The sequence below is a fragment of the Musca domestica genome, unplaced genomic scaffold, assembly GCF_030504385.1.
Source record: "Musca domestica strain aabys unplaced genomic scaffold, Musca_domestica.polishedcontigs.V.1.1 2, whole genome shotgun sequence".
NCBI lineage: Eukaryota > Metazoa > Arthropoda > Insecta > Diptera > Muscidae > Musca > Musca domestica.
In genome coordinates this window covers 28,674,830-28,702,245 of record NW_026712249.1, presented here as the reverse complement: position 1 = coordinate 28,702,245, position 27,416 = coordinate 28,674,830, and the positions used below count along the sequence as shown (strand labels likewise).

General features: G+C 33.5%; 2 protein-coding genes across 2 annotated transcripts in view; one reads left to right on the top strand and one right to left on the bottom strand.

Moving 5' to 3' along the window:
• LOC101889533 (UNC93-like protein) overlaps positions 1-15,383 on the bottom strand; it is a 106,379-nt gene extending 90,996 nt beyond the window's left edge. Inside the window, exon 1 of the mRNA XM_005183223.4 lies at positions 14,359-15,383. The gene's annotated coding sequence lies outside the window, so the exon portion shown is untranslated. The remainder of the gene's footprint in view (positions 1-14,358) is intronic.
• LOC101889241 (dnaJ homolog subfamily C member 22) overlaps positions 1-27,416 on the top strand; it is a 201,861-nt gene that overhangs the window by 104,320 nt on the left and 70,125 nt on the right. Inside the window, exon 4 of the transcript XR_009342090.1 lies at positions 3,689-3,733. The gene's annotated coding sequence lies outside the window, so the exon portion shown is untranslated. The remainder of the gene's footprint in view (positions 1-3,688; positions 3,734-27,416) is intronic.

Sequence of the window (27,416 nt, the reverse complement as noted above, 5' to 3'; positions counted from 1 at the left end):
CCCTGGTTCTAATGTGGTTCAAGTACTTCTGATGTATCCCGAGGGGAAATTTAAAATAACCCCAAATTTTTAGCAGTGCTTGATATTTCAAAATTTTATGTTATATCTTTGTTACAATTTTTGAAGGCCGATAACTTTGGAAATTGTTGAGATATCTTCATAAAGTAACTTGATTGCGAAAGAATAGTAGCTCGCTCTCAAAATAACTGAAACAAGCTCAATGATGCGGGACGAAATTCCAGAGATATCACTAAATGTGTACTGGTACCTCAGTTTATGGCATTGTCAGTATTTTTGCGTAAAAACTTTCGAGGAGTCATAACTTTCAATATATTCGGGATATCTTCATATATTACACAATTATGCAAGAGCAGAATCCAGGTTTTAATGTGTAAAGTAATTTTGAAAAAACCTAAGGATATATGCAAAATATTCCAAAATAAGTGGTAGTGCTTGAAATTTCAAAATCGATGTTATTTCTTTGAAACAATTTTCGAAGGCCTACAACTTTGGAAGTAGTTGGGATATATTCAGCAAATACATTTATTATAAAAGAGCGATAACCCGTCTTCAACTTATATCAAGGATGTCCATTTTGCGGGACTTAATGTTAGTTATATTATCAAATGGTCGTAGGTGCTTGAATTGTTACAAGTGCCAATATTTTTGTGTAATCATTTTCTAGGGACCATAACTTTGAAAGTAGTCGGAATATCCCCATGAAATATCTTGATTATGAAAGGGGAGTGTCCTGGCTTTAAATTGAGTTAAATTATTTTGAAAAGGCCGGTTGACAATTTCAAGAAATCTCGAAAATTGTAGATGCACTTGAAATTTTCCCATTGATGATAGTTATCTGTAACAGTAGTCTAAGGCCGATAACTTTAGAAATATTTGAGATATATTCAAGAAATGACTTGGTTATGGAAGAGTAGCAACTCGCCTTCAAATGAGATACTATTATTTTCATTGTGCAAATTGCAAATATGGGAGATATAGTAAAAATGCGCAGGTGCCCATATTTTTGTGATTAATTATATTTTTGGGTTGTCATTTTCTTAGGGTCATAACTTTGAAGGTAGTGGAGGTATCTTCATGAAATAACTTGATTATGAAAGAGGATTGTTCTTAGCTTCAATGTGTCTTAGATTGTATTGGAGATTCACGCACAACTATACAAGATATCCCCAAATTTGTAGATATACCTAAAATTTTCAGATTGATGTTAATTCTTTGTAACAATTGTCTAAGGCCGATAACTTGGAAAGTAGTTGAGATATCTTAATGAAATAACTTGATTATGGAAGAGTAGCAACTCGCATTCAAATGAGATGCTATTATTTGCAATGTGCCGGACCAAATATCGGAGATATGGTAAAAACTGCAGAGGTGCCTCAATTGTTCACAAGATCAATGTTTTTGCGTAATCATTTTCTTGGGGCCATAACTTTGATATTTGTTGAGGTATCTTCATAAAATAACTTGATTATGAAAGAAGATTGTCCTCAGCTTCAATGTGTCTTAGATTGTATTGAAGGTAACTGCATAAATATTTAAGATATCCCCAATTTTATAGATATACTTGAAATTTTCACATTGGTGTTAATTCTTCATAACAGTTTTCTAAGGCCGATAACTTGGAAAATAATTGAGATATTTTCATGAAATAACTTGATTACTGGAGAGTAGCAACAGGCCTTTAAATGAGATGGTATTGTTTGCATTGTGCCGAAACAAATATCGGAGATATTGTAAAAACTGCACAAGTGGCGAATTTTTTGTCATTGTTAATATTTTTGCGTAATAATTTTATTGGGACCATAACTTTAAAAGTAGTCGGGGTATCTTCGTGAAATAAATTATTTATGAAAGAGGATTGTTCTAGCTTCAATGTGTCTTTGATTGTGCCGGAGATACGCGCACAACTATACAAGATATCCCCAATTTTGTAGATATACTTGAAATTTTCACATTGGTGTTAATTCTTCGTAACAGTTTGTAAGGCCGATAACTTGGAAATTAGTTGAGATATTTTCATGAAATAACTTGATTATTGAAGAGTAGGAACTCATATTCAAATGAGATGCTATTGTTTGCATTGTGTAGGACCAAATTTCGAAGATATGGTAAAAACTGCACAGGTACCGAAATTTTTGTCGCGGTTAATATTTTTGGGTAATCATTTTCTTGGGACCATAACTTTGAAAGTAGTCGAGATATCTTCGTGAAGTAAATTGATTATGAAAAGCATTGTCCTGACTTTAAGGCCCTAAAAAATTGTCAGTGGAATCGGTATAATTATGTAAGATATCACTGAATGTGCACAATTACAATAAATTGTGAAGTTGTTGGTATGTTTTTCGTATCACTTTTTAACGGATATATCTTTCGGATTTGTTGATGTATCTGTCGAATAAACTTGATTCCGTAGGAAGATATAATGCGACTTTAAATGAGAAATGTTACAAAAAATATTAAATTTTTTTCCTTGTAATTTTTCTATCGAATATTTGTTTCCACAACAACGGAAATAGTTTTTCTGTAAAAAAAGTTTCCCAAAAATGTATTTTGTTAATAAATCACTGCCATTTGTTTTCCTCTCATTCTAAATTTCACACCTTGGAAAATTTAAATACAATTAAAATTGAAAATAAAAAAGTATTCCCATTCTAGTTGGTGACGTATTTCCAACATCACTGCCGGCCATACAGCTTCCTTTTGCCATTAATTATTTTTCACAGTTTTTTTTTTTCAAAACTCGTATTTTATGAATGAAAGAAGCACAGGGGAAGCTTTGCCAATTTTCATTACAAAACTATTAATTGAGCCATATGAATAATTTATGAACTGTAAATTGGATTACAAATGCCAATTGAGAAAATAAATTTTAATTTGTAAAGATGTTTTGAAACAGCTGTTTGCGAATTTTGGTTTTCAACATTTTTTTTTGCAATAAAATCTAGATAAGCATTTAACAAGTGGGCAATTAATTACTTCCTAAATACCCCCAAACACAGATGATGTTTAAAATTGGTTTCGTTTTTCTTGCCGGGGAAGAAAAAAAATACAATTTCCTTGGAATTTTATTTGACTGAAGGTGTCACTCCAGATAGCCATCAGGGAGGAACAAATAAAAATTGTTTGCTTGTTTGGTGTGGTTTTTCGGCCAAGTTCTGAAGCCAGATTCCCGCTGGTCGGTCTCTTATCAAAATAATGCTTGTTTGTAATCTGTATAGGAAGCAGCGTTTATACGGCCTGCTAAAATGATACGCATGATGATAATATCAACATCATTATCGTGATAATGATCAACGGGGCTTCATCATCATGACAAGAATATTTATTACAATTAAATTACATAACTAAATTGTAAATTAATTGCCTCGGACACACAAAAACTTTTCATTGTAAATTTTATAAAAAAAAATATTTATTATTAAATGTGGCTTATTCTTTTGTCTTTCCTTATAACGCTTTTTTTAATTATGGCCAATTAAAGCAAAACCCGTGGTCTTCATGAGAACCTTCACCAGTTATTGTTGTGGCAAATGGTTTTTATGGCCAAGTTATCTATTTGAGTTTTACAGAAGCTTAGACAAATTATTATAAAATAATTTATTGTCAGTAATTAATTTATTTGTTTTTTTTTTTTATTAAAGTCTTGTTTATTTCTTTCTTGTGCTTGCAGAGATTGTGGGAGATTAGCCGCGGAGGCCAATGAACTGGGAAACAGGTAAGAATGGCCTTAGTTTTTTTTTACTAATTGACAGCATTTTTTGTGAGTTTGTGGTTTTGGGTTGGACATAAATATTTTAATTTTTAGACATTAATAATGTTTTAAAATTTTATTATAATGGCTAAATTTATTGTGGGAAAATAAATTATTTACAATTTTTTTCTAAGAGAATTTTTAAAAATTATGGGGGAGTTCTGAAAAAACCCCATCAAATCTAATTGCAGATTTAAAATAATACTTTAAATATTTGAGTATACACCAAAATAGTATCCTCCATAACTTCGAAAGTAGTCGAGATATCGCCATGAAATAAAAGGACAATCTAAGACTATGGATAGGACTTCAAAATCCGGGAGATCCAACAAAAATATTAAATATTTTGCTCATATTGTGGCAGTACTTCAAAAACTAGATTTTGGCATAATTCTTTGTAACAATTTTCTAACAGTCATAACTTTAAAAATAGTCTAGATATCTCTATGAAATAAATTTAATATGTAAGATGATCCCTCAAACTCTAGAATTCCAAAGATTATTCCGATGAAACCAGAACGAATTTTCGAGATATCGCCAACTATTCAGAAATACTTCACATTTTGCAAATTGTCGTCATTTCTCAGTAACCATTTTCTAGAGGCCATAACTTTGAAAGTAATTAATATATCAGCATAAAATATTTTGATTATGAGAGAGTAAAACCTGGACCTTCAACTGGCTCAAAAAAAATCCAGCGGACCCAGCCAAAATATTTAATATATTGCAAAAATTGTAACAGTACTGAAAAAACTAAATTTTGTCATATTTCTTTGTAACCATTTTCTTGGGGCCATAACATTGAAAGTAGGCAAGATATTGCCTTGAAATAAATTAAATTGTGTAAGAGGATCCCTTGAACGTCAAAATTCTAGAGATTTATCCCATGAAAGCAGACAAATTTTCGAGATATCGCCAACTATGCACAATTACTAGAAATTTCCAAGTTGCCGATATTTTTCCGTAACAATTTTTGAGAGGCTATAACTTTTAAAATAATTGATATATCTTCAAGAAATAACTTGATTATGAGAGAGTATCCTCTGAGCCTCAAATTAGCTCAGAAATATCTGAAGGAGCCAACAAAAGTTTTCAATTTATTGCTCAATTTGTACCAGTACTTAAAAAACTAATTTTTTGGATATTTCTTCGTAACAAATTTCTTGGAGCCATAACTTTAAAAATAGTCTAGATATCTCTATGAAATAAGTTGAATATGTAAAACGATCCCCTAAACTCCAATATTCCAGAGATTTTTCCGATGAACCAGAACATATATTCGAGATATCGCCAAATATGCAAAATTCCTAGACATTTCCAAGTTTTCGATATTTTTTCGTAACAATTTTCATCTGCCTATAACTTAGAAAGTAATTTATATATCTTTATGAAATAAATTGATTATGAGAGACTAACATTTGAGCCTTAAACTAACTTAGAAAGATCTGGTGGAGCCAACAAAAATATGCAAGATATTGCTCAATTTGTACCAGTACTTAAAAAACTGATTATTTGGATATTTCTTTGTAACTATTTTTTTGGGGCCATAGCCTTGAAAGTAGGCAAGATATCGCCTTGAAATAAATTAAATGTGTAAGAGGATACCTTGAACTTCAAAATACTAAAGATTTTCCGATAAAAACAAACAAATTTTCGAGATATCGCCATCTGTTCACAATTACTAGAAATTTCCTAGTAGTCGATATTTTTCCGTAACAATATTCTAGGGGCCATAACTTTCAAAATAATTGATATATCTTCATGAAATATTTTGATTATGAGAGCGAAAAATCTGAGCCTTAAATTAGCTCGGGAAAATGCGAAGGAACCAACAAAAATATTCAGGATATTGCAAAATTTGTACTAGTACTTCAAAAACTAAATATTGCCACATTTGTTTGTAACAATATTTTTTTGACCATAACTTTGAAAGTACGCAATATATCGTCGTGAAATAAACAGAATATGTAAGAGCATCACGTAGACTCCAAATTAGCTGATAATATTCCGACGGAACGAGAACAAATATCCAAGATATCGCCAAATGTGCACAATTACTTTAAATTTTTAAATCTCCGATATTTCTCCGTAACAGTTTTCAATGGGACATAACTTCAAAAGTAACTGATAGATATTCATGAAATAACTTGATTATGGAAGATGCCTCTGAGGGCTATAAATTATCTTTTAACATGTTTGTGAAATTTAAGTAAATACCAAAGATATCGGTAAATATGTAACAGAGTCACAACATGCCATATGCTGTCATACTTTGCGTAAATGTTTTTCAGGGAGTATAACTTCCACAATCTTGAGAGAATCTTTGTGAAATAAATTGATTATAAGCGGACGGTACTTGAGACACAAATAAATACCTAATTCTTTAAAATATCTGCTAAAATACCAGAGATATCGCAACTGCTACACAAGTACCGCAAATATTCCGTATCATGACATATGTTGCGGTGTTCTAAAGAGTATAACTTCCGAAATACGCAGTAGATTTTTATAAAATACATAAATTGTTAAAAACAATTTTCTAACTTCTGCATTGATATGCATTACTTTAGATTATCGTATCAAATACACGAGTTATCGGTAAAAGAAACACAGGTGTTAATGTTTTTGAATTTCTCGAAATTGCTTCGTAACAATTTTCTTTGGTTCATAACTTTTGAAGTACCTGGCATACCCAACCAAAATAATTTACTAACGACAGAGAAGTACGAGATTTTCAAATTGGGTTAGACTATATTCATGAAATAGAGAAAATATTGGAGATATCGCCAAAATCACACAATTGCTAGGAATTTTAAATTTTTGATGTTAATTCGTAACAACTTTCTCGTAACTTTTGAATTAGTTGACATATCCTAATGAAAAAACATTGTTTTGAAAGAGAAGTACTAGAGCTTAAATTGATTCAGATTGTGTCCACGAAACTTGAGAAAATATTCGAGATATCGCCAAATTTATTCAGGTGCCATAATTGTTAAAATATTGATATTTCCGCGTATTTATTTTCAACGGGTCATAACTTTGGAATTAGTTGGGCTAAATTGATGAAATTACCTGATTATGAAAGGGGAGTACCAGGGCAACAAATGGTATATAATCTCTGACGGTACCTGCACAAAAATATCCAAGTTATAGCCAAATTTATACTGGTGCCATGAATTAGCAATTAGTTGTTATTTCTCTGTAACGATTTCCTAAAGGACATAACTTGGAAATTAAGCGAGATATCTTTATGAAATGACTAGATTATGAAAGATAAACACCAGGACTGTAATTAGATCCAAAATATTCCGACAGAACCAGCACAAATATTCAAGATATAAGCAACAATTTAGTAGTGCTTTTCAACTGCTTAAATATTTTTCCGTAACATATCTCTAGGACAATAACATCGAAAGCTGTTGAGGTATCTTTTGCAAAATAACTTGCAGAGGTGGAGGAGGGCCAGAGCTACATTCTATGTCTGATTATTTGGGGAAAACATCACAAATAACAAAGATATTATCAAATTTGTATGAGTAGCACAATTTTTCAATTAGTTGATTTTTCTGCGTAATAATTTTCTAAAGGTCATAACTTGTAAGGTAGTGGGGATAACTTTATGAAAATACCTGATGATGATAGAGGAATATCAGGGCTATAAAAATTTTAAGTAACTTTCGATGGAGTTCTCACAAAAATCTAAGATATAGGCATGTATGTATGAGTACTACAGAATTTCAGTTAACTAATATTTCTTTCTAGAGGTCATGTCTTTAAAGTTATTTGTTATATAATCATGTAATGTCTTGAATAAGCAAAAGGAATTCATGACCTTCAAATGATCTCCATACATGTCCATAGTACAGTTGATAATATACGAGATATCGCCAAAAATATATAATTGATGGAAATTTTTATGGCTGTGGTATTTCTTTGCAGAAGTTTTCTTGGGACCATAACTTTAAAGTAACCCGGCATATCTTCGCGAAATAATATAAATGAGGACTAACGGAGCTTAATGTTGGCTCGGACCTCGAAACTAAAGTACATTTAAATTAACAATTCAATAATTTTAAATATTACTCACAGCAAATTTTTGAGCACAATAAAATATTGGGAATTGTAAAAATTACCTGTAAAGAAAAAAAAAAAAAAATAAAAAAATATAATTAGTTTTTGTTTATTTTATTTTTTATTTTATTATTTTTTTTTTGTAAAATGATCATGCTTTATCCCTTTATTGTTGTTTTTATAACAACAACGTTTGTTCATTAGTGGAGAACGATGGTAATGTTTACCAGGGGGTAAGGCAGGGAATACCTAGGTTTCGGAAAGAGCCACCAATCCTCATCAGTTCCCTTGTTTTTTGTCTGGTATATTCTCCCCAGAAGTTATTTTAAAAATAACTTCTATGACAAAAAACATTTTTTTTATTTTTATTATTATTTTTTTAAATATATAAAATAATTCCAATTTTCTTTTTGGGCCTACATTTTTTTTGTACAGAAAATCAAGTTCTGCATTAAAAATTCAAGTTTTACCCAGTGAAAAAAATGAGACCATCAACTTTATATGGTATCTTAATTGAATCAATAATATTTTAAAGAAAGAGAAATCGTTTGTAAACTTTGCAGGTTAATTAACACGAAACCAGAAATATTATTGAGCCGATATACATTTGCCAATTTATGTATTTAATAAACAACTGGATCATAATTTTTTGCTAAACACTTTGTTATCGGTAGTTTGTTTATAAAGAGGATTAAACAGCTATTTCATGGTTAATCGGGTTAATGGATTTACAGCAAAAAATGTGAGAAATTTATTTATGGCATTTTATGACATATACTGTAGTACCCATTACAAACCTCGAAAACGAAACTTGAAACAAATCGGGGGAATAATGTCGCTAAATCATCAAAACACCAAATATCGGGAGGTACTCTTATATGGGGACTATATGAAAACGTGGACCGACATGGCCCATTTACGAACATAACCTGTTTCCTGGCAAAATACACGTGTGTACAATATTTTAGGCTTTTGTCTCAGATCGTTCGAAAGATTGCGTGATTACAACAGACAAACTGACAGACGGACAGACACACATACAGACGGACATCGCTAAATCGTCTTAGAGGTCTTCCTAACCCCGTAACCACATAAGATCTCAAAATTTCTGAGTTTACTCAAAAAGCGCGTCAATGTCGTGCCAAAGTCAATAAAAACGTCTGTTTTAAATATCCCGCTTTTAATTGATATTTGATTTCCTATTCTTCAATAATCTAAGACCAATTATATTTAAAACAAATAACAAGAAAGAGAAATATTAAATAAATAATAAAAACAATACCGTTAGAATAATATTTGCACTAGTCTTTCAAATACTCGGCAAATAGAGGCACATGGAGGCCATATTTCCAAAAAGTGCAAGAATATTCTATCCTTGATCAGATGGTCGTACAATTGTATATACTCAAAATGGGAAAAATCAAGAGAATTTTTTTTTTTTTTTTTGGGGGGGGGGGGGGGGGAATTTAATAAATTTGAAAATATTTTTGGGGTTGGTATCAAATGGCGCCCAACGGCACGCACTTTGTATTAAAAATAGCTAATAACATGGAAAAAATCAAGCAATTTGTTTTGGAAGATATAAAAACCTTTAAAAATATCATTCGGCTTGTTATCAAATGGCGCCCAATGGCACGCACTCTGTATTAAAAACAGGTATTAACATAATATTTAAGTATAGATGGCGTTTTGAAATTAATAAAAGACATTTTTTTAATAATTTTCTAGTAGCCTCGAAGTCTATAGGTCCCTTTAAAGGGACTTTTTGTTGTAGACTTTACACGAATTGTGTCACACGCTGCCCGAATGTTGCTCTGCGGTATTTTGGCCCATTTCCGGCAAAACGCTTTCTTGAGGTGATCGATACTTTGGTAATTTTTAGTACCAACCTTGCTTTCCAAACCTACTCCAGACATAATAGCCCAACTGATTGATATCCGGAGATTTTGGTGACCATTGTGCGCTGGAAATGAAGAGAGGGACCTCATTTTGTAACCATTCTTGGGTGGCGCGTGCTGAGTCCTGTTGGAATGTCCAAGGTCTGTGGCGAAAATGTTTGCGTGCCCAAAGCTTTATATTTTCGCGATAATATTCGGCATTTATTCTGATGCCACGGTCGATTAATACGAGCGGAGAGCGATGGTCGGCTGTTATGGCGGCCCACACCATTACAATGGCCGGCTCTTGAGTTCTGGTGGCCAACCGAAAGTGCACATTTTCAGCTGACGATAGCCACTCGTGGTTTTCCAGCCAAAAATATAAAGAAATCACACTATCACGCTTGAATTCCATCACGAATAACAGTTTTTTCTGGAAAATTCCCATCAAAATGCTTTTGTACGCTTGTAAACAATATAATGAGCTATTACTGGAATAACTTTAACAGCTGTCGGACGAGTGGCTTAGAAATGACAGAAGTCTGAAATTGGTTGCAGTTTTTTCATCTCACATAAAAAGCAAATATATAATTTTCACTTTTAATATATAAATGTTGAATGTAATTTTTCCTAATAACTATTGTACCTAGACGTATGGTTTATTCTGAGATTTATTTAACACCTTCTGCCTAAAATGAAATTTTATGTTACTTTCAGCTGTCAACTCAAAAAGGCGACAAAGAAGAATTAGCGATTATTTTCGTTTATTTATTTATTTATTTTTTTGGAACATTGATACCAATATTTTTTTGATATACAATGAAAATATAGATTTTTGTTCTGTGGTGACTTATAGTGAAATCCGATGAGGAATACTTTTGTCTTTGACATAATTCTTCTAAAATAATAATTAGTTGGAGAATTTCGCCATAAAATGAAAACGTGCTAAATTTACAGTGTAAAAAGCAACACACATAATTTTCACTTATAATTCATAAATTTCGAACGTAATTTTCCTAAAAACCGTTATAGCTAGACGTATGTTTTGTTCTGAGATCTATAGTGAAATTTTGTGTAGAATATTTCTTCCTTTAAAACCTTCGTCCTAAAATAAAGTTTTATATTATTTTCAGGTATCAACTCGAAAAAAATCAGTTGAAAAAATCATCAAAAAATTAGCGGCAATTTTCGGTTTTTTGGGAACATTGATGCCAATATATATATATTTTTTTTGATACACATTCGATATATAGATTTTTATTCTTTGCCGACTTATAGTGAAATTCGATGAGGAATATTTTTGTCTTTGGCGTGATCCTTCTAAAATAGTGTTTTGTGGATGAATTTTGCCATAAAATGAAAACTTATTAAATTAGTAGTAAAATATGCAAACGCATCATTTTCACTTGTAGTACATAAATTTCGAATGAATTTTTCATAAAAGCTATTTGAACTAGACATATTGTTTATTCTGAGATTTATAGTGAAATTTTGTGCAGAATATTTCGTCTTTTAACACCTCCTGCCTAACATGAAATTGTATGTTATTTTCAGGCATCAGTTCGAAAAAACTCAGAGGAAAAATTTTTTTAAGTTGACGCTAGCATTTTTTGATATGTTATGGAAATAGAGATTTTTATTCTTTGGTGTCCTATAGTGAAATTTGATGAAGAATTTATTTGTCTTTGAGGTTATGCTTCCAAAATGATGCTTTGTCGGAGGTTTATTGCCTAAACTCTCATACCACACGACTTTAACTCCTAAAAATGTAAATGTTTCCGAATACCCGATGTTTAGGTAAGACTTAGACTTTTGATGTCCTCTGGGACCCATAGTAGAATTCGATGATAAATAAGTTTGTAGAATATTTTGACTTGCTACGTGGCCGTATAATGGGAGATTTTTAGCATATTTTGAAAAATAGCCCAAAAGACAATTTTTGTGACTCCGTTGAGGGTTAACATTTTTGACCATAAAAATCCTTATATTGTTATCTGTAATATTGCCGATGACACTATATACCCAAAATCAACGGATTCCGAAAACAATATACACCTGAAATAAACGGATTCCCAGGAATCCCTCACATTCACTGTAGTTTTTGTTGTTAATATGGTATCTAGGTTTCACTGTGGTCGGACGTCGTTTAAGTTACTATAGGGAATATATTTTTTTTGTTCAGCGTAAGATTCGACTTTACCATGACATGACACTGCAACCACAAAACTCCATTTTTTATAGATCTGCCACATAGGCGGCGTATACACTATATTGGATATTGAGTATACGCCGAGTGGGTGACAAACGGGAAATCTGTCGATACACTCTTTATCCTTTGAAATCCATCACTTATATCACTGGGCCATTGAATCCATATTTTAAATATAACATTTAAAAAAAAAATCCGCCAAAATTCACCAAAGCCTCTTTTTGTTTCCATAAAATTTGCAATAACAAAAAAAATATTATAATTTCTAGTTTGCATGTTAACAACAAAAGGAAACGATTACTACACTGACGTCTATTTGGTGAGGAGATATGAGAATAAAAAATAAATAAAAAAATATTACAACAATTGCTTAACAAATAATATAACAGTATTTATGATTATTAAACTAATAATGCAACAAACACTACAATAAAAAAAAATATTAAACAAAAAAAAACTCACACAAAATGTGGAGCCAATCAACGTCCAAGGGAATCGAAGGGGTAATGACGATGAACTACAAAACAAATCTAAAATCTATTTTTTTATTTTAATTTTCTATTTTTTTCCATCATTTCCATGGGAATATTGAAATTATTGTTCTAATCATTTTTCCCACCCCATAAATGGTGGGTGGACCGGTTGTGAGTTCCTTTGCGAAATTCTCACAATTGAAACAATTTTTTTTTTTTTCACTTTTTGTAATTTTATTAATGGCTAGTAAGTGATTAAATGCTGGGATTTATGGGAAGTAAGAAATGGGGGAGGGGAGGAGAGGGGGAGTAGAATTTAATTTTAAACTTCCGTTAGATTTGTTTAAGAAAATCACAACCGATAATATTCAATTAGCTTAAACTGGAAAAAATGCGATTCGAAAGCGATTATTTAATCCTATCCCGCAACAAGGTAAATAAATAAATAAATTGTAAAAAATTATTTGCATAATAGTTTGAAGACAAACGGGTTGCTAGTTTTTTTTTTATCGAAATACAAATTATTGATTTGAAAATGAAAATATTTTCTTTTTTCCATTTTACAACCGGTTTTGTAATACGGACTACTGAAATTTCTCTTAGGATGAATATTAAAATGATAATATTTATAATATTTAAAATATTTGTGTGTCTAGTGTCTAGAGTATTTTGGAAAGCAAGGTTGGCATTAAAAAATACCAAAGTGTCGATCACCTCAAGGAAGCACTTCGCCGGGATTGGGCCAAAATACAGCAGAGCAACATTCGGGCAGCTTGTGACGGTTTCATTGACCGTTTGAAGGCCATAATTCGTGTCAAAAGTGACCAATTCGAACAAATCTAAACTTATTCCAAAAATTAATGCAATTTCCTAAATTTTTTGCTTTCATTTAATGAAATTAAAAAAAATAATAAAAATATAAAAATATTTGCAGCAGTTTTTTTTGCTATTTCACCCTCAAATACTTTTGACTTTTTTAGGAATTTTGGATTTTTTCAAGAATTTTTGCTTTTTTTAATTTTTTTTTTGATTATTTTTCAACAATAAATTCTGAATATATAATTTAAAAAAAATATATATAAAATATATTTCAAACAGATTAACAAATATATTAATAAAAATAATAGTAAAGAAAGTAATATTTTTTTTATTTCTTAAGCCTTTGGGGGCAATACTACAGACTTAAGAAAGAATTTTTTTTTTTAATATTTTCTAAAAAAAAATTATGTTTAAAAAAAATTGGAAAAATACTCCAGATCTAGACAATCAGTTTCTCTTGAATATATATTTTTAAAGGCACTAAAAAAATTGTATATATTGGAATTCTTTCCGAACGTATTTTTTTAATTTCTTTCCTAATATATATGTTTAATTTCTTTTCCTTTCTTGTTTGAAATATTTTATACCTTTTTTTTCAAAAATACTTTTTTTTAAGAATTTTTGATTTTTTTTTTCAAATTGATTTTGAATAGATTTCAATAATATATTCAGAATATATATTCAAATGTATTCTTGATTTTTTTTAAAAATTTTTTAAATATTTTTATTATTATATCTCGAAAAAAAAATTATGATTTTTTTTGGAATTTTATTTAAAAGTATTTTCTTTAATTCTTTTTTAAGTTTTGAATAGTTCTCAATAATATTATCTGAATATGTATTAAAATGTATTCTTGATTTTTTTTAATATTTTTGTTATTATATCTGGAAAAAAATTATTTTTTTTTTGGAATTTTATTTAAAAATATTTTCTTTAATTGTTTTTAAATATATTAAAAAAATTTTTTTTTGGCTTTTTTATATTATTTTATTTTTTTTTTTTGTAATATTTTCCTAATTTTTTTGGGATTCCATTTAAAAATATTTTTTTTAATTAAAAAATGTTTTTCTTTTTTTATTTTTATTATTTTTTTATATTTTCCTTATTTTTTATATTTTATCTTTCTATTTTTTACTCACCTTATTAATTAATCAACAACAGTTATTTATTTTTCTTTTTAAATAGTAAATTTTTTTCCTGATTTCTGATGAATCCTTGGTTTTGTTAGAGAGTTGGTTAGCTTGTTTTTTTGTTTTATTTTGTTATTTTGACTTAGTTATTAAATTATTAAAATATTTATGACTATTTTCTTTTTTGTTAAAGATCACAACAATTTTTGTACTCTCAAATGGAGGTGGAGTTTTTTTGAGAACAAAAGAGGGGGGAAATTAATCCGTAATTTTTCAATTTGTTTTTTCTCTTGATTTTTTATTCAACTGGTTTATGCAATAAAATAATATTTTTATTTTTCAATTTTTTTTTTGATTTTTTAAACGAAATTGGGGGCGAATGATTTACATTTCCGTTAAGAATAATAACAATTTTCAATATTGTATTTAAGAAAAAGATTAGATTTTTTTTTAATTTTTTTTTTCACAACTTCTGGGTTTTTTTCTTAGAAATTTTAAATCAATTTATTGTTGTTTACACTTGTGTATTTTTCACTTAATTAATTGGTTTTATATTTTGATTTGATGAAACGCGGAACAGAAATATATATTTTTTTTGTGTTTTTTTTTCTTTTCTTTCAAAGCGCCTGAGTTTCTAGAGTTGAGGAAAAAAACACGACCAACTCGAAAACGTAACAAAACGGTATTGAATTCAGTTGCTGAAATTAACTTCGCAAGTTGAGTTTAATAAAACAAAAATTGGGAGGAAAAAAGCCAACAGCGAAGCTCTGCCGACGCCAACGGGGGTTTGAAACGCAGCGCCAACGTTTTTTTTTTGTTTTCAAGTCGCTGTTTGGAATTCGTTTTGTCGCTGCGAACTGTAACTCTCCACAGGTAGCTAGCTGGCACGACTAAACTAATGCAAGGTTTTTCGATTTGTTTACTTTTTGTTGTTTACTATTTTTTTTTGTGGTTTTTATTCACTGACGACTTTTGAAGGCTGTTTAATTTTTTTCAATATTTTTTTCGTTTTGAGAATTAAACACCCAAATGCCTTTGGAATTCGTAAGCTTTGTGTCTCTCTAATGCTAGTCGGTCGCCGCCTGAGTTTTGTTTTTTGGGTGGTCTGAAGTTAGGGCCACATCTGACTGATGTTGGCTTAAAACTTGACGCAACGTTTATACCATACAGATCCTGTTTGAACAGAGCCCAGAGCGAGAGAGCAATAGCCCAAGCAACGACGAACGGTTACGTTGATCACACGATTACAAACGGCAACGTAGGCAGAAAACAAGAGCAACAAAGAGCGAGAGAGAGAGAGGGAAATGAAGCTTTTGATTTGTTATCTCTTCGATTTTTATAACCAACGTACTGTTGTTGTTGGCTGGCACTAAGACTCTTTTTATCATCATCAGCAGAGATCAATTCATCTCAGTCAGTTAGACAGTCAGCTGTTACCAAAAAAAAAGAGTAAGCCAACACACACACACACATTCACATATTGAACTTAACAAAATTTGCCATTCGGAAAAGTTCGGCTTGACTTGGTCTTTTGGCAGTGTTGTTGTTGCGTATGCGTGTGTGTGTTGTTGTGTGCGTGCTTGGCGGCAATGCATAGCGGTAAAATTTTACGTGTCATCTTTCGTATTCTAGCCAATCACAGTAACTGAGATTTACTCTCTCACTCTCTGCCACTCTTTTATTAGCATCTGTGTTTGTTGAAACATGCAAAAATTGTGGTGTTGTTGTCTTGATGCTTTGCCAGTGGGTGGTGGGTGGAAGTGTGTGCGTATGCGTGTGTGTTTTTTTACACCCAAAATCATAATCTCATCATTTCTTATCAAATCAGCATCACGGAGATAGCCGGCGGAAGCACAGTGTTACGCCTTAAAAGGATGGGAAAAATTAAGTAAAATTATTAAATAATTATTCCGAATTTTCGAGGAGAAATTTCAACTAAAAAAATATATATAATAATAATAACAATTAAAAAATATCAAAAAAGAGCATCACAAACTTTTTCCTGAGAATATAATTCAAAACTCCCTTTTTCAGCCAATTTGCTGGGGGAAATATTTGAAACCAACCGCAAAAACACAAGTCCGCCTGAATCGAAATGTTGATGGCTTCCATTAGGAAACTTTAAATCAAAGGAAATTGGAAATTGGCTTCTTAATCCTTACAAAAAATTGGTAATGATACATGGTCGAAATTCAAAATCTTCTAAAAAAGATCTGACCAAAATTCCGAACTATATCCAACAATGCTGAAAAATGATCAAAACTTGGTCCAATATTAAACATATTTTTTTGTGAGGATGTAAATTTTCGTATATTAAATTACAGCCGCTTCGGCAAGAACCCAAAAATTAAAAAAAAAACGCCCAACATGGACCGATTTTGAAAACTTTTCGAGTGTGGTCCTATATTTTTTGTGAGGATGTAAATTTTCGAATATTGAATATCAGCCTCTTCGGCAGGATCCAAAAAATAAAAAAAAGTCCAACATGGACTGATTTTGAAAACTTTTCATTAAGAGGTCGTAGAAACCAAAAATATCAAAATACAGTCAATTTGCTTTCATATGCCTTAGGCGAAGGTCATTTATAGATGGATATTTAGCCATATTCTCTTTCAAGTTGAGCTTTTTAATGACCCAATGAGTATGGTATTGAAAATTAGAAATTTGGAAATTTTAACCTTAAAATTGCGAAAATCCGGGCTATAAGGGTTCCATATTAAATAGTGCAGTCATATTCGACATTTCCTTTTGCGAGACTTCTACGAACTTGAATCGTCGAATTACAACCCATATTTGTTGGTATCTTCCCTTACAGGAACTTTAAATTACTGACAGAACTGGAGGTGTTAAATGTCAGATTTATTTGATTATTTCTATTTTTTTATTTTTTTTTTGATACGACAGTCTGGGTAAACCATGCATCGATATAGCCCGCCCCAGTCATCACAGACAGAATTCGAATTGCCAACTGTACCAAATTTTAAAGCTCTTCGACTGTATAACTTGGAATTGCAATTTCCGACTAACAAAAATAGGGAATGAATGGTAGATTTTTGTCGAAAAATTTTTGTACCCTCCAGCTAGTATACCTATGGAGGGTATATTACCTTTGTCATTCCGTTTGTAACTCCTCGAAATATTCAGAATAGACCCTTCAAAGTATGTATATTCTGGATAAGCATAAAATTCGAAGACGATCTAGGGATGTCCGTCAGTCTGTCTCTCTGTTTTAATCACACTATCTTTCGAACGAATTGAGATAGAAGGCTAAAATTTTGCATACATGCATAGTAGGTACCAGTAGGCAGGTTAAGTTCGTAAATGGGCCATGTCGGTTTACGTTTTCGTATAGCCCCCATATAACGGTATCTCCCGATATTTGGTATTTTCATGATTTTAACGACATTATTTACCGGAATCGTTTCAAATTTCGTATTGGAAGATCTTAATGGGTACTACAACCTAAAAATCGTTATATGCAGGTCCAAGTCTTCGTATAGCACCCATAAAACGGTGCCTTCCGATATTCATTATTTTCATGATTTTTCAACATTATTCACTGGAATTGTAACAAATTTCGTATTTAAAGTTCGTAATGGGTGTTACAGCCTATGGCAAAAAATTTCGTATGCAGGGTCAAGTTTTCGTATATCCCCCATAGGACGGTACCTCCCGATATTCGATATTTATTAATGATTTTTGCGACATTATTCACTGGAAATGTTTCATATTTCGTATTTGAAGTTCGTAATGGGTACTACAGCATATTACAAAAAAAAATCGTAAGCAGGTCCATGTCCTCGTATAGTTCCCATATAAGGGCTTTCAATTAAGTGGTAGTTCTTGGATTTTTTTTTTTTTTTTTGAAAATTTTCAAGTTCTTTGCAAATGGTGGAGGGTATTAAAAGTTGGAACTTTTATTATAAAAAAATTATTTATATTCAGAGTGAGATGAAAAAACTGCAACCAACTTCAGACTGCTGTCATTTCTAAGCCAGTCGTCCGACAGCTGTTAAAATTATTCCAGTGACAGGTCATTATATTGTTTACAAATGGACAAAAGCATTTTGGTGAGAATTTTCCAGAAAAAAAGTTATTCGTAATTTAATTCAAGCGTGATAGGGTGGTATCTTTATATTTGGCTGGAAAACCACAAGTGGCTATCGTTAGAGCACTCCAGCATTTAAATGTGAATAAACCTTTTGTGTCTCGTACCATCGATCGTTACCGTAGTGATACTGGTAGCGTATGCCGACGTCAAGGAAGTGGACGGAAGAAAACAGCAACAGATCAGCAGAATTGGTTCGAAAAGTAAAGAAGCGACTTGATCAAAACCCGCATCGTAGTGGCCGAAAAATGGCTCGTGAGCTGAAAATATCGCAATATTCCATTCGGCATATATTGAACAAGTGGGCTCGGGGTAAAGCCATTGAAATTCCAAAAAGTGCAAGAACTTACACCGCAACGGATAGAAAATAGATTCAAAAGATCTGAAGAGTTGCTTCGCTTGGCCAAAAGTGGTGAACTGTCGAATTTGTTTATTTCCGATGAGAAAACTTTCGTTGTCCAGCAGTTTGTAAACAACAACGAAATGATCGTGTTTACTTGCCAAAGAGGTCAGTTGAAAATAAGCACCTTCGGTTGGCCACCAGAACTCAAGCCATGGTCACAGGCCATGGTGATGGAGTGGGCCGTCATAACAGCCGATGGTCGCTCTCCGCTCGTATTAATCGACCATGAAATCAGAATAAATGCCGAATAATATCGCGAAAATATTCTGGAGGTAAATATAAAGCCTTGGGCACGAAAACATTTTGGCCGCAGACCTTGAACATTCCAAGCAACATCGCACTCAGCACGCGCCACCCCAGAATGGTTACAAAAAGAGGTTCCTCGCTTCCTTTTTCAACGCATAATGGCCATCTAAATCTCCGGATACCAATCCGTTGGACTATTGTGTCTGAAGTTGGTTTGGAAGGCAAGGTTGGCACTAAAAAATACCAAAGTGTCGATCACCTCAAGCAAGCGCTTCGCCGCGAAATGGGCCAAAATACCGCAGAGCAACATTCGGGCAGCGTGTGACGTGTGTTTCATTGGCCGTTTGAAGGCCATAATTCGGGCCAATGGTGACCAATTCAAACAAATCTAAACTTATTCTAAAATTTGATGCTATTTCCGACATTTTTTGCTTTCATTCAATAAAATTAAAAAAAAAATTGAAAAAAAAATTTCACCTAAAATTACGATTTTCTAAAAGCCTTTTGGGACATTCTGCCTCATTCCGTATGTCCAATACTTTTCGTGCCCGTTTAGTGCGAATTTTCAAAACTCCAGCCTTATCACACGCCTGAGCACCAAGGTCCAACACCATTTCTAAGCACTAATGCATGTCTCAATTCCAGAGGACTCAGTACCAAATTTCCCGCTCTATTCCTTCACCCAATACGAAATAAAGTACATTTCTGTACTATTCGTACAAATATTGTACACTTTTCAAAAGCACCTTTATATGTCCAGGCTGCACATGAAAAGTGACCCTATGCCAAATTAAGATCTTCCCCGATCTGATTTTATCTGAGAAGACCTCCATGTCGGCTGTTAATTGAGATTAGGGCTATGTCTGGATCGGCCTGAAATTTCGTTAAACCTGTTATCGGCAACTATTTTGTCGTAGAGAAAAGTCCCGGTTACCCAGTTCTTTTTTAACCGAAGTTGGGATAAAAAAATGCGGTTATATCCGGTTTTATCTACCCGTCATCAACATCATATGATGGGGTCATATTTACCAGTTTGCTGAATTTAAAAAAAAAATCCACGATTGTGGGTCGCTATAATTTCTCTGAATGTCCTTGAAAAAATCAAAAAAAAAAATAAATAAATAAATAAAAATTTTCGATTCGATTTGGGATCGGCGGAAGAGGCCTTGAAAGATATTCTTTAAAAGAGTCAACAGTTATAAGTCTGATGCCGGGACCGAAATTAAGAAGTAGGATCTTCCAAATTCTTCTTCCAGTGATGTTTTCCTGGTGATTCTTTCTTTATGCGATTTTTTGTTGTGTCCTCCCTGTGGTGAATAAGGCCTTTTTATTTCCAATGTTTGATCGCCTAAGGGGGCAGGCAATAGCCATAAAATTTTATTTATCCCTTTGGCGTTGGTACGCCAATAATTTCCAAATTTTTGAAGAGATTTTACAAACTTCGTTCCATGTCACAAAAACATGGAGATATACAGGGTGAGATAAAAAAAATGCAACAAAGTCAAATGCCATATTTTTTACTTTTTTTTTTAAATTTGAATGAAAACAAAAAACGTCGGAAATAGCAACAAAGTTTATATTTGTTCGAATTGGTCACCTTTGGCACGAATTATGGCCTTCAAACGGCCAATGAAACCGTCACACGCTGCCCAAATGTTGCTCTGTGGTATTTTGGCCCATTCCCGGCGATCGACACTTTGGTATTTTTTAGTGTCAACTTTGCTTTCCAAAATTCTCCAGACACAATATCCGGAGGTATCCGGAAATTTTGGTGGTCATTGTGCGCTGGAAATTAAGCGAGGAACCTCTTTTTTTAACCATTCTTGGGTGGCGCGTGCTGAGTCCTGTTGGAATGTCTAAGGTCTGCGGCCAAAATGTTTGCGTGCCCAAGGCTTTAATACACCCTCCAGAATATTTTCGCGATAATATTTGGCATTTATTCTGATGCCACGGTCGATTAATACGAGCGGAGAGCGACCATCGGCTGTAATGGCGGGTCACACCATCACCATGGACGGCGCTTCAGTTCTGGTGGCCAACCGAAGGTTCACATTTTCAGCTGACCTCATTTTGAATATTTGATCGCCTAAGGGGGTTATGTTTCTTCCCTGTAGTAACCCATGAATGCTGACTCGCATTATCCATATAATTTTATTTGTTGTTGTTTTGTTTGCCAATAAACCTCCAATTTATTGGAGATTTTACAAACTTCTTTCCTGGTTTCCAAACCAGACATACTAGAAATTCATAACTTAAATCTGGATCATATTTTTTTTCAAATTTTTTTTCGAAAATTTGAGACGAAATCCCTTAGGCTGCCCTAATTTTTTTCTAACAGTCTAAACTTTAACTTTACAACCGTTTCGGAATTCATAAACCATCAAATTCCGAGTCATTATTTGTGAATCATTATTTGCGCATTATTGCCTCCCGCCGCCCAACACTGTGCCAAGTCATTTTCAATGATGAGGAGCAGCAGCAGCTTGTTTTTCATCTTTGGCATGGCTTTCATTCTTTTTCGTCGACGGTTGTCACTTCGAATTGTGTCTTTTTTATCTCCTTCGAAGATAACCGCCTGAGGAGTGATAAGACAAATTTTAACTTTGTTTCTTGAATTTCGTTTTTTATTGGTGTTGTTGTTGCTGTTATTGTTCTTTATGGCGAAAATGATAAAGTGTTTTTCTATCGTTTTCTATTGCGACCCTTAGCTATCTATCTGGCTGTCGGTTGCCTGCCTTCGCCCAGCCACCTGCCAATCTACGTAGCTCCTACATTTTGGTGTGCCTCTTTTGAGCTATTTCTGAAATTCTGCAACTAAAACGGAAATGATTAGACAGAAAAAGTGCGACAAAATAATGGAGTAGCAAGAGATCGTCAGCAAAGAGCGTAACCGTTTCTTTTTAATTCATAAAAATAGTGAATGGAACGCGTAATCATGAGGTGGTGTTTGGTGACATTCTCGCAAGATAAGCCACTTCTCGAGGGAGGGATGGAGTTTGAAGTGTGCAGGTGATGGGTTCGAAATTTCACTGAAATATTTATTTGTGCGATTATGGGGTTTTTTGTGAAATATGAATTCGACGAAACAAATGGTTTCAAGTAACATTTTTTCCACAATAATAGGTTTTCACAGAAGACCTGAAGGTCAGCTTTTTCAGGGAAGTCCATTAGGTCTTCTTTTAGAAGAATTGAAGGGGTTTCCACGACAAAGACCAGCACATCCCGAAAATGTACTTTTCATAGAAGACCAAAAGGACTTCTAAGAGAGAGAGAGAGAGGGAGAGAGAGATAAAGAAAAGGCGAGAAAGAGAGAAATGACTTCCCAGAAATAAACCAGAAGATGGTCTGGTAGTCTTCTTATGGAGGTCTTCTCGTAGAAGACTCGAAGTCTTCTCATAGAAGACTGTTAGGTTTTCTAAGTGAAGACAAGTCGGTATTCCCATAGAACACCAGGAGGTCTTCTCATAGAAGATCCGGAGGTCTTCTCATAGAAGACCCGCAGGTCTTCTCATAGAAGATCCGGAGGTCTTCTCATAGAAGACCACAAGGTACTCTCATAGAATAACAGGAGATCTTCTCATAGAAGACCAGGAGGTATTCTCATAGAAGACCAGGAGGTCTTCTCACAGAAGACCAGGAGGTCTTCTCATAGAAGACCCGGAGGTCTTCTCATAGAAGACCCGGAGGTCTTCTCATAGAAGACCCGGAGGTCTTCTCATAGAAGACCACAAGGTACTCTCATAGAATAACAGGAGATCTTCTCATAGAAGACCAGGAGGTCTTCTCATAGAAAACCTGGAGGTCTTCTCATAGAAGACCCGGAGGTCTTCTCATAGAAGACCAGTATGTCTTGTCATAGAAGACCAGGAGGTCTTCTCATAGAAGACCAGGAGGTCTTCTCATAGAAGAGCAAGGGATGCTTTCATAGAAGAGCAGGGGTGCTTTCATAGAAGAGCAGGGGGTTCTTTCATAGAAGACCAGGAGGTCTTCTCATAGCAGACCAGGAGGTCTTCTCGTAGAAGACTCAGAAGTCTTCTCATAAAATATCAGGAGGTCTTCTCATAAAATATAAGGAGGTCTTCTCATAAAATATCAGGAGGTCTTTTCATAGAAGACCAGAAGGTCTTCTCATAGAAGACAAGGAGTTCTTCTCATAGAAGACCAGGAGGCCTTCTTATGAAAGACCAGGAGATCTTCTCATAGAAGACAAGGTGGTCTTCTAATAGAAAACCAGGAGGTCTTCTCATAGAAGACCAGGAGGCCTTCTCATAGAAGACAAGGTGGCCTTCTTATGAAAGACCAGGAGGTCTTCTCATAGAAGACCAGGAGGTCTTCTCATAGAAGACCAGAAGTTCTTCTCATAGAAGGCTGGACTAGAAGACTATTCTGGAAGACTAGAAGATGGTCCCCTTCGAGAAGACCAGAAAAAAGGTCTTCAGAGAGAATACCAGAAGATGGTGTTCTCTCATAAATAACCAGGTGGTTTGGTCTTCCCATTGAAGACCAGGAGCTCTGTGGTCTTTCCACGGAAAGCCAGTAGCTGTCTGGTTTTCTCATAAAAGCCCAGTAGCTGAATGTTACTGGTGAGAGAGAGAGAGAATATGGTCTTCCCATTAAAGACCAGGAGCTATAGTCTTTTCACGGAAGATCAGGACCCTGTGCTTTTCTCACAGAAGTCCAAGAGCTGTGGTCTTCACACAGAAGGCTTGGAGCTGTGGTCTTCCCACTGAAGACCAGGAGCTATGGTTTTTTCACAGAAAACTCAAAAAGGACTAGGAGCTGCGTTCTTCTCATGGAATACCAGGATCTCTGTGGTCCTCTCATAGAAGACCAGGAGCTGTGGTCTTCTCACAGAAGACCAGAAGCTCTGTGGTCTTCTCGAAGAAGACCAGGAGCTCTGTGGTCTTCTAACAGAAGACCAGGATCTGTCGGGTCTCATAGAAGAACAGGAGATGTGGTCTTCTCACAGAAGACCATGAAGTATGGTCTTCTCTCGTAGAAGACCAGTGGCTGCTGTTCTTCTCTCATAGAAGACCTTCTCAAAGATGACCAGGATCTTCTCAAAGATGTGGTCTTCTCATAAAAGGCCAGGATCTCTGTGGTCTTCTCATTGGAGACCAGGATCTCTGTGTTCTTCTCGTAGAAGACCACGATCTCTGTGGCCTTCTCGTAGAAGACCAGGAGGTCTTCTCATAGAAGACTAGGAGGTCTTCTCATAGAAGACTAGGAGATATACTCATAGAAGACTAGGAGATATACTCATAGAAGACTAGGAGATCTTCATATAAATAGAAGACTACGAGGTCTTCTTCTCATAGTCGACCAGTAGCTCTCTGGTTTTCTCTGAACATGGTCTTCCAGAAGGTCTTCCCTTCTGGTCTTCTATAAGAAGTCTTTCTTCTCTTCTCGTAGAAATAAACCTGTTCAGAATGTATTCTCATAAAAGATCTCAATAGATTAGAAAAAAAATAGACTTTTCGATTTTGTAGAGGATTATCGTCCACAATCTTTATTACTGGTTTCGAAAATTTCAAAATTAATAAATAAAAATTAATTGAATTTCGCAGAATTTTTAATTGCTTCGAAAAAAAACGGCAAACCAAAAAAAAAAAACAGATTATTTTGCAATTTAGGGGGAACGGATTTTGTTAAGCCCCCGTATCTTAGCGGAACAAAGTTTATCAATTTCGAAAATCGTAATAGAACTAAAATCAGAAATCAATTAATTTTTTGGATTTTTCATAAAAATTCTTAGCCAAAAATAAAAAAGAAATAAATAAATAATAAATAAAAAAATATAAAATAAAAAAAATAAATAAAAATAATATAATAATAAATAAATAATATAAAAATAATATAAATAAATAATGTATAATAATAAATATAATAATAATAATAATAATAATAATAATAATAATAATAATAATAATAATAATAATAATAATAATAAAAATAATATAATAATAAATGATAAAATAAAATAAAAATAATTAATTAATATATAAATAAAATAATATATAAATAAATAGGTTTAAAGATTTGGGGATATTTTGAAAAATTTAAAATCATTTCAAAGTCTTTGAAAGCCTTCAGGTGTCTTTCCCTTTCCTTACCTCTTAATGTTACTTCAAACATAGCCAAGACAAAAACCTTCATTGCAATATGTAAATATTTAATCTTTAAAAAAATCCCAAACACGGTTTTTGGGTCACTTCTTGACGACATCTCACATTCCCCCCTTCCCCTCACTCCGTAATTAAGCAATTATCAGGGCAAACACGGCTCTTTATCAGTTCCAATTGTTAAATAGGTGCAATTGATTGATTTAACAGCCATCGGCAAACAATTAATTGCATTCGATGCAAATGCGCCGGCGCACATCACTACTCAACCTCAAGGCATACACACACACACACTCACACAAATTCCCGATTGCATGTGATGATAATGTGCGTCATGGTCTTCCATTGTTAGCTTTAGACAAAAAATAAAAAGTCATCAAAAAGTGGAGAAGAATGGAGAATGAAATCGGACTACGCATAGAGCGATTTTTCCAGAAGCAAAGTGGCAACAATGTGCCAAGAAAATGAGGAGAGAAGGTGGGGGAGGGGGGGATAATGTGGGGGTTATTTATTTATGCAAATTTAGTTGATTTCGGTTTTTCAAAACTGTGAATTGAACCATTCGTTAATTGTTTGTAACACATAATTGTTAACTAACTGTACATTTGTTTGCCCCCTGGCTTTGATTGTAAAAATCGGGTGAGCGATAATAAGAACAGCATCGTAAATTTCTTTTTTTTTTTTTTGGTAAAGGTGAATGACTTGTTGAGGGTTGGAGTTTGGGGATTTTAGATTACGAAGATTTAGTGTAAAACAAACCAGGGGATTTAGTGGAACTTTTTTATACCCTTGGTTTTATGACCCCAGGGGGTATATATCATTTGACATGGCCAAAATTGGCCTTATAAAAATAAGGGTTTTTCACCTCAGATGTCTTGGGATGAAATTTGTTATCGACAATTTGATTTCTTGGAATCGGTTCATCTTATATAGTGTCTTCGGCAGTATTACCGATAACAATACAAGGAATATTTTTGTAAAACATTTTAACCCTCAAACAAGTCACCATGGGGGTCTTTTGGGTCCTTTTTTCAAAATATCGTTAAAAACTAGCTTTAAACGGGATCGTAAAAAGTTAAAATATTCGAGAAAAGTATTTGTCATAAAATTCTACTATTGGTCCCAGAAGACATCTAAATCTTACCTAAATGCCAGGAATTCAAAAATATTAAATATATATTTTAGAGCTAAAAATTGGGTCAACAGTCAAAGTGGACCCTCTTGGGCTAATATTTCTCGCAATTCTATCACAAAATACTGTGCACCTTAAAATATTTATAATTACAGGAATAATCCATGAAAGTAGAACCAACAAGTAAAAAAGCTGTAAATTCGGCCAGGTCGAACTTTGAATACCCTCCACCGTTTGGAACAAATTTGGTAATTTTCAAAAAAAAAAAAAAAAAGTAAATAAATAAATAAATAAATAAAAAAATAATTAAAATCCATCAAAAATTCTGTTAAAATCTTAAAAATGCTGAATGTAGCCGTATATTAGGGTTCATACGAGGACGTGGACCTACATAGGCAACTTTCAATATTCAAAAGCGAAACTTGGAAAAAACATCTGTTTATAATATAGCTAAAATCATCAAAATATTCGAACTATACGAAGACGTGGACCAACATGGTCCATTTTCTGTCTAAGGCTGTAGAATTCATTACGAACTTCAAATACCAAATTTGAATGAATTCCGGTGAATAATGCCGCCAAAATCATCCAAATAACGATTAATGGGGGGGTACCGATATATGGGGGCTATACCAAAACGTGGACCTACATGGCCCATTTTCAATACCAAAAGTCCTGCAGACATAAAATATATTTGAGTAAAATTTTATCAAACCTTCAAACGGCCAATGAAACCGTCACACGCTGCCCGAATGTTGCTCTGCGGTATTTTGGCCCATTCCCGGCGAAACGCTTGCTTGAGGTGATCGACACTTTGGTATTTTTTAGTGTCAACCTTGCTTTCCAAAATACTCCAGACACAAAATACTCCAAAATATTGGAATCCGGAGATTTTGTTGGCCATTCTGCCCTGGAAATGAAGCGAGGAACCTCATTTTGTAACCATTCTTTGGTAGCCCGTTCTGAGTGCGATGGTGCTGCTGAGTACTTTTGGAATGTCCAAGGTCTGCGGCCAAAATGTTTTTCGTGCTCAAGGCTTTAATACACCCTCCAGAA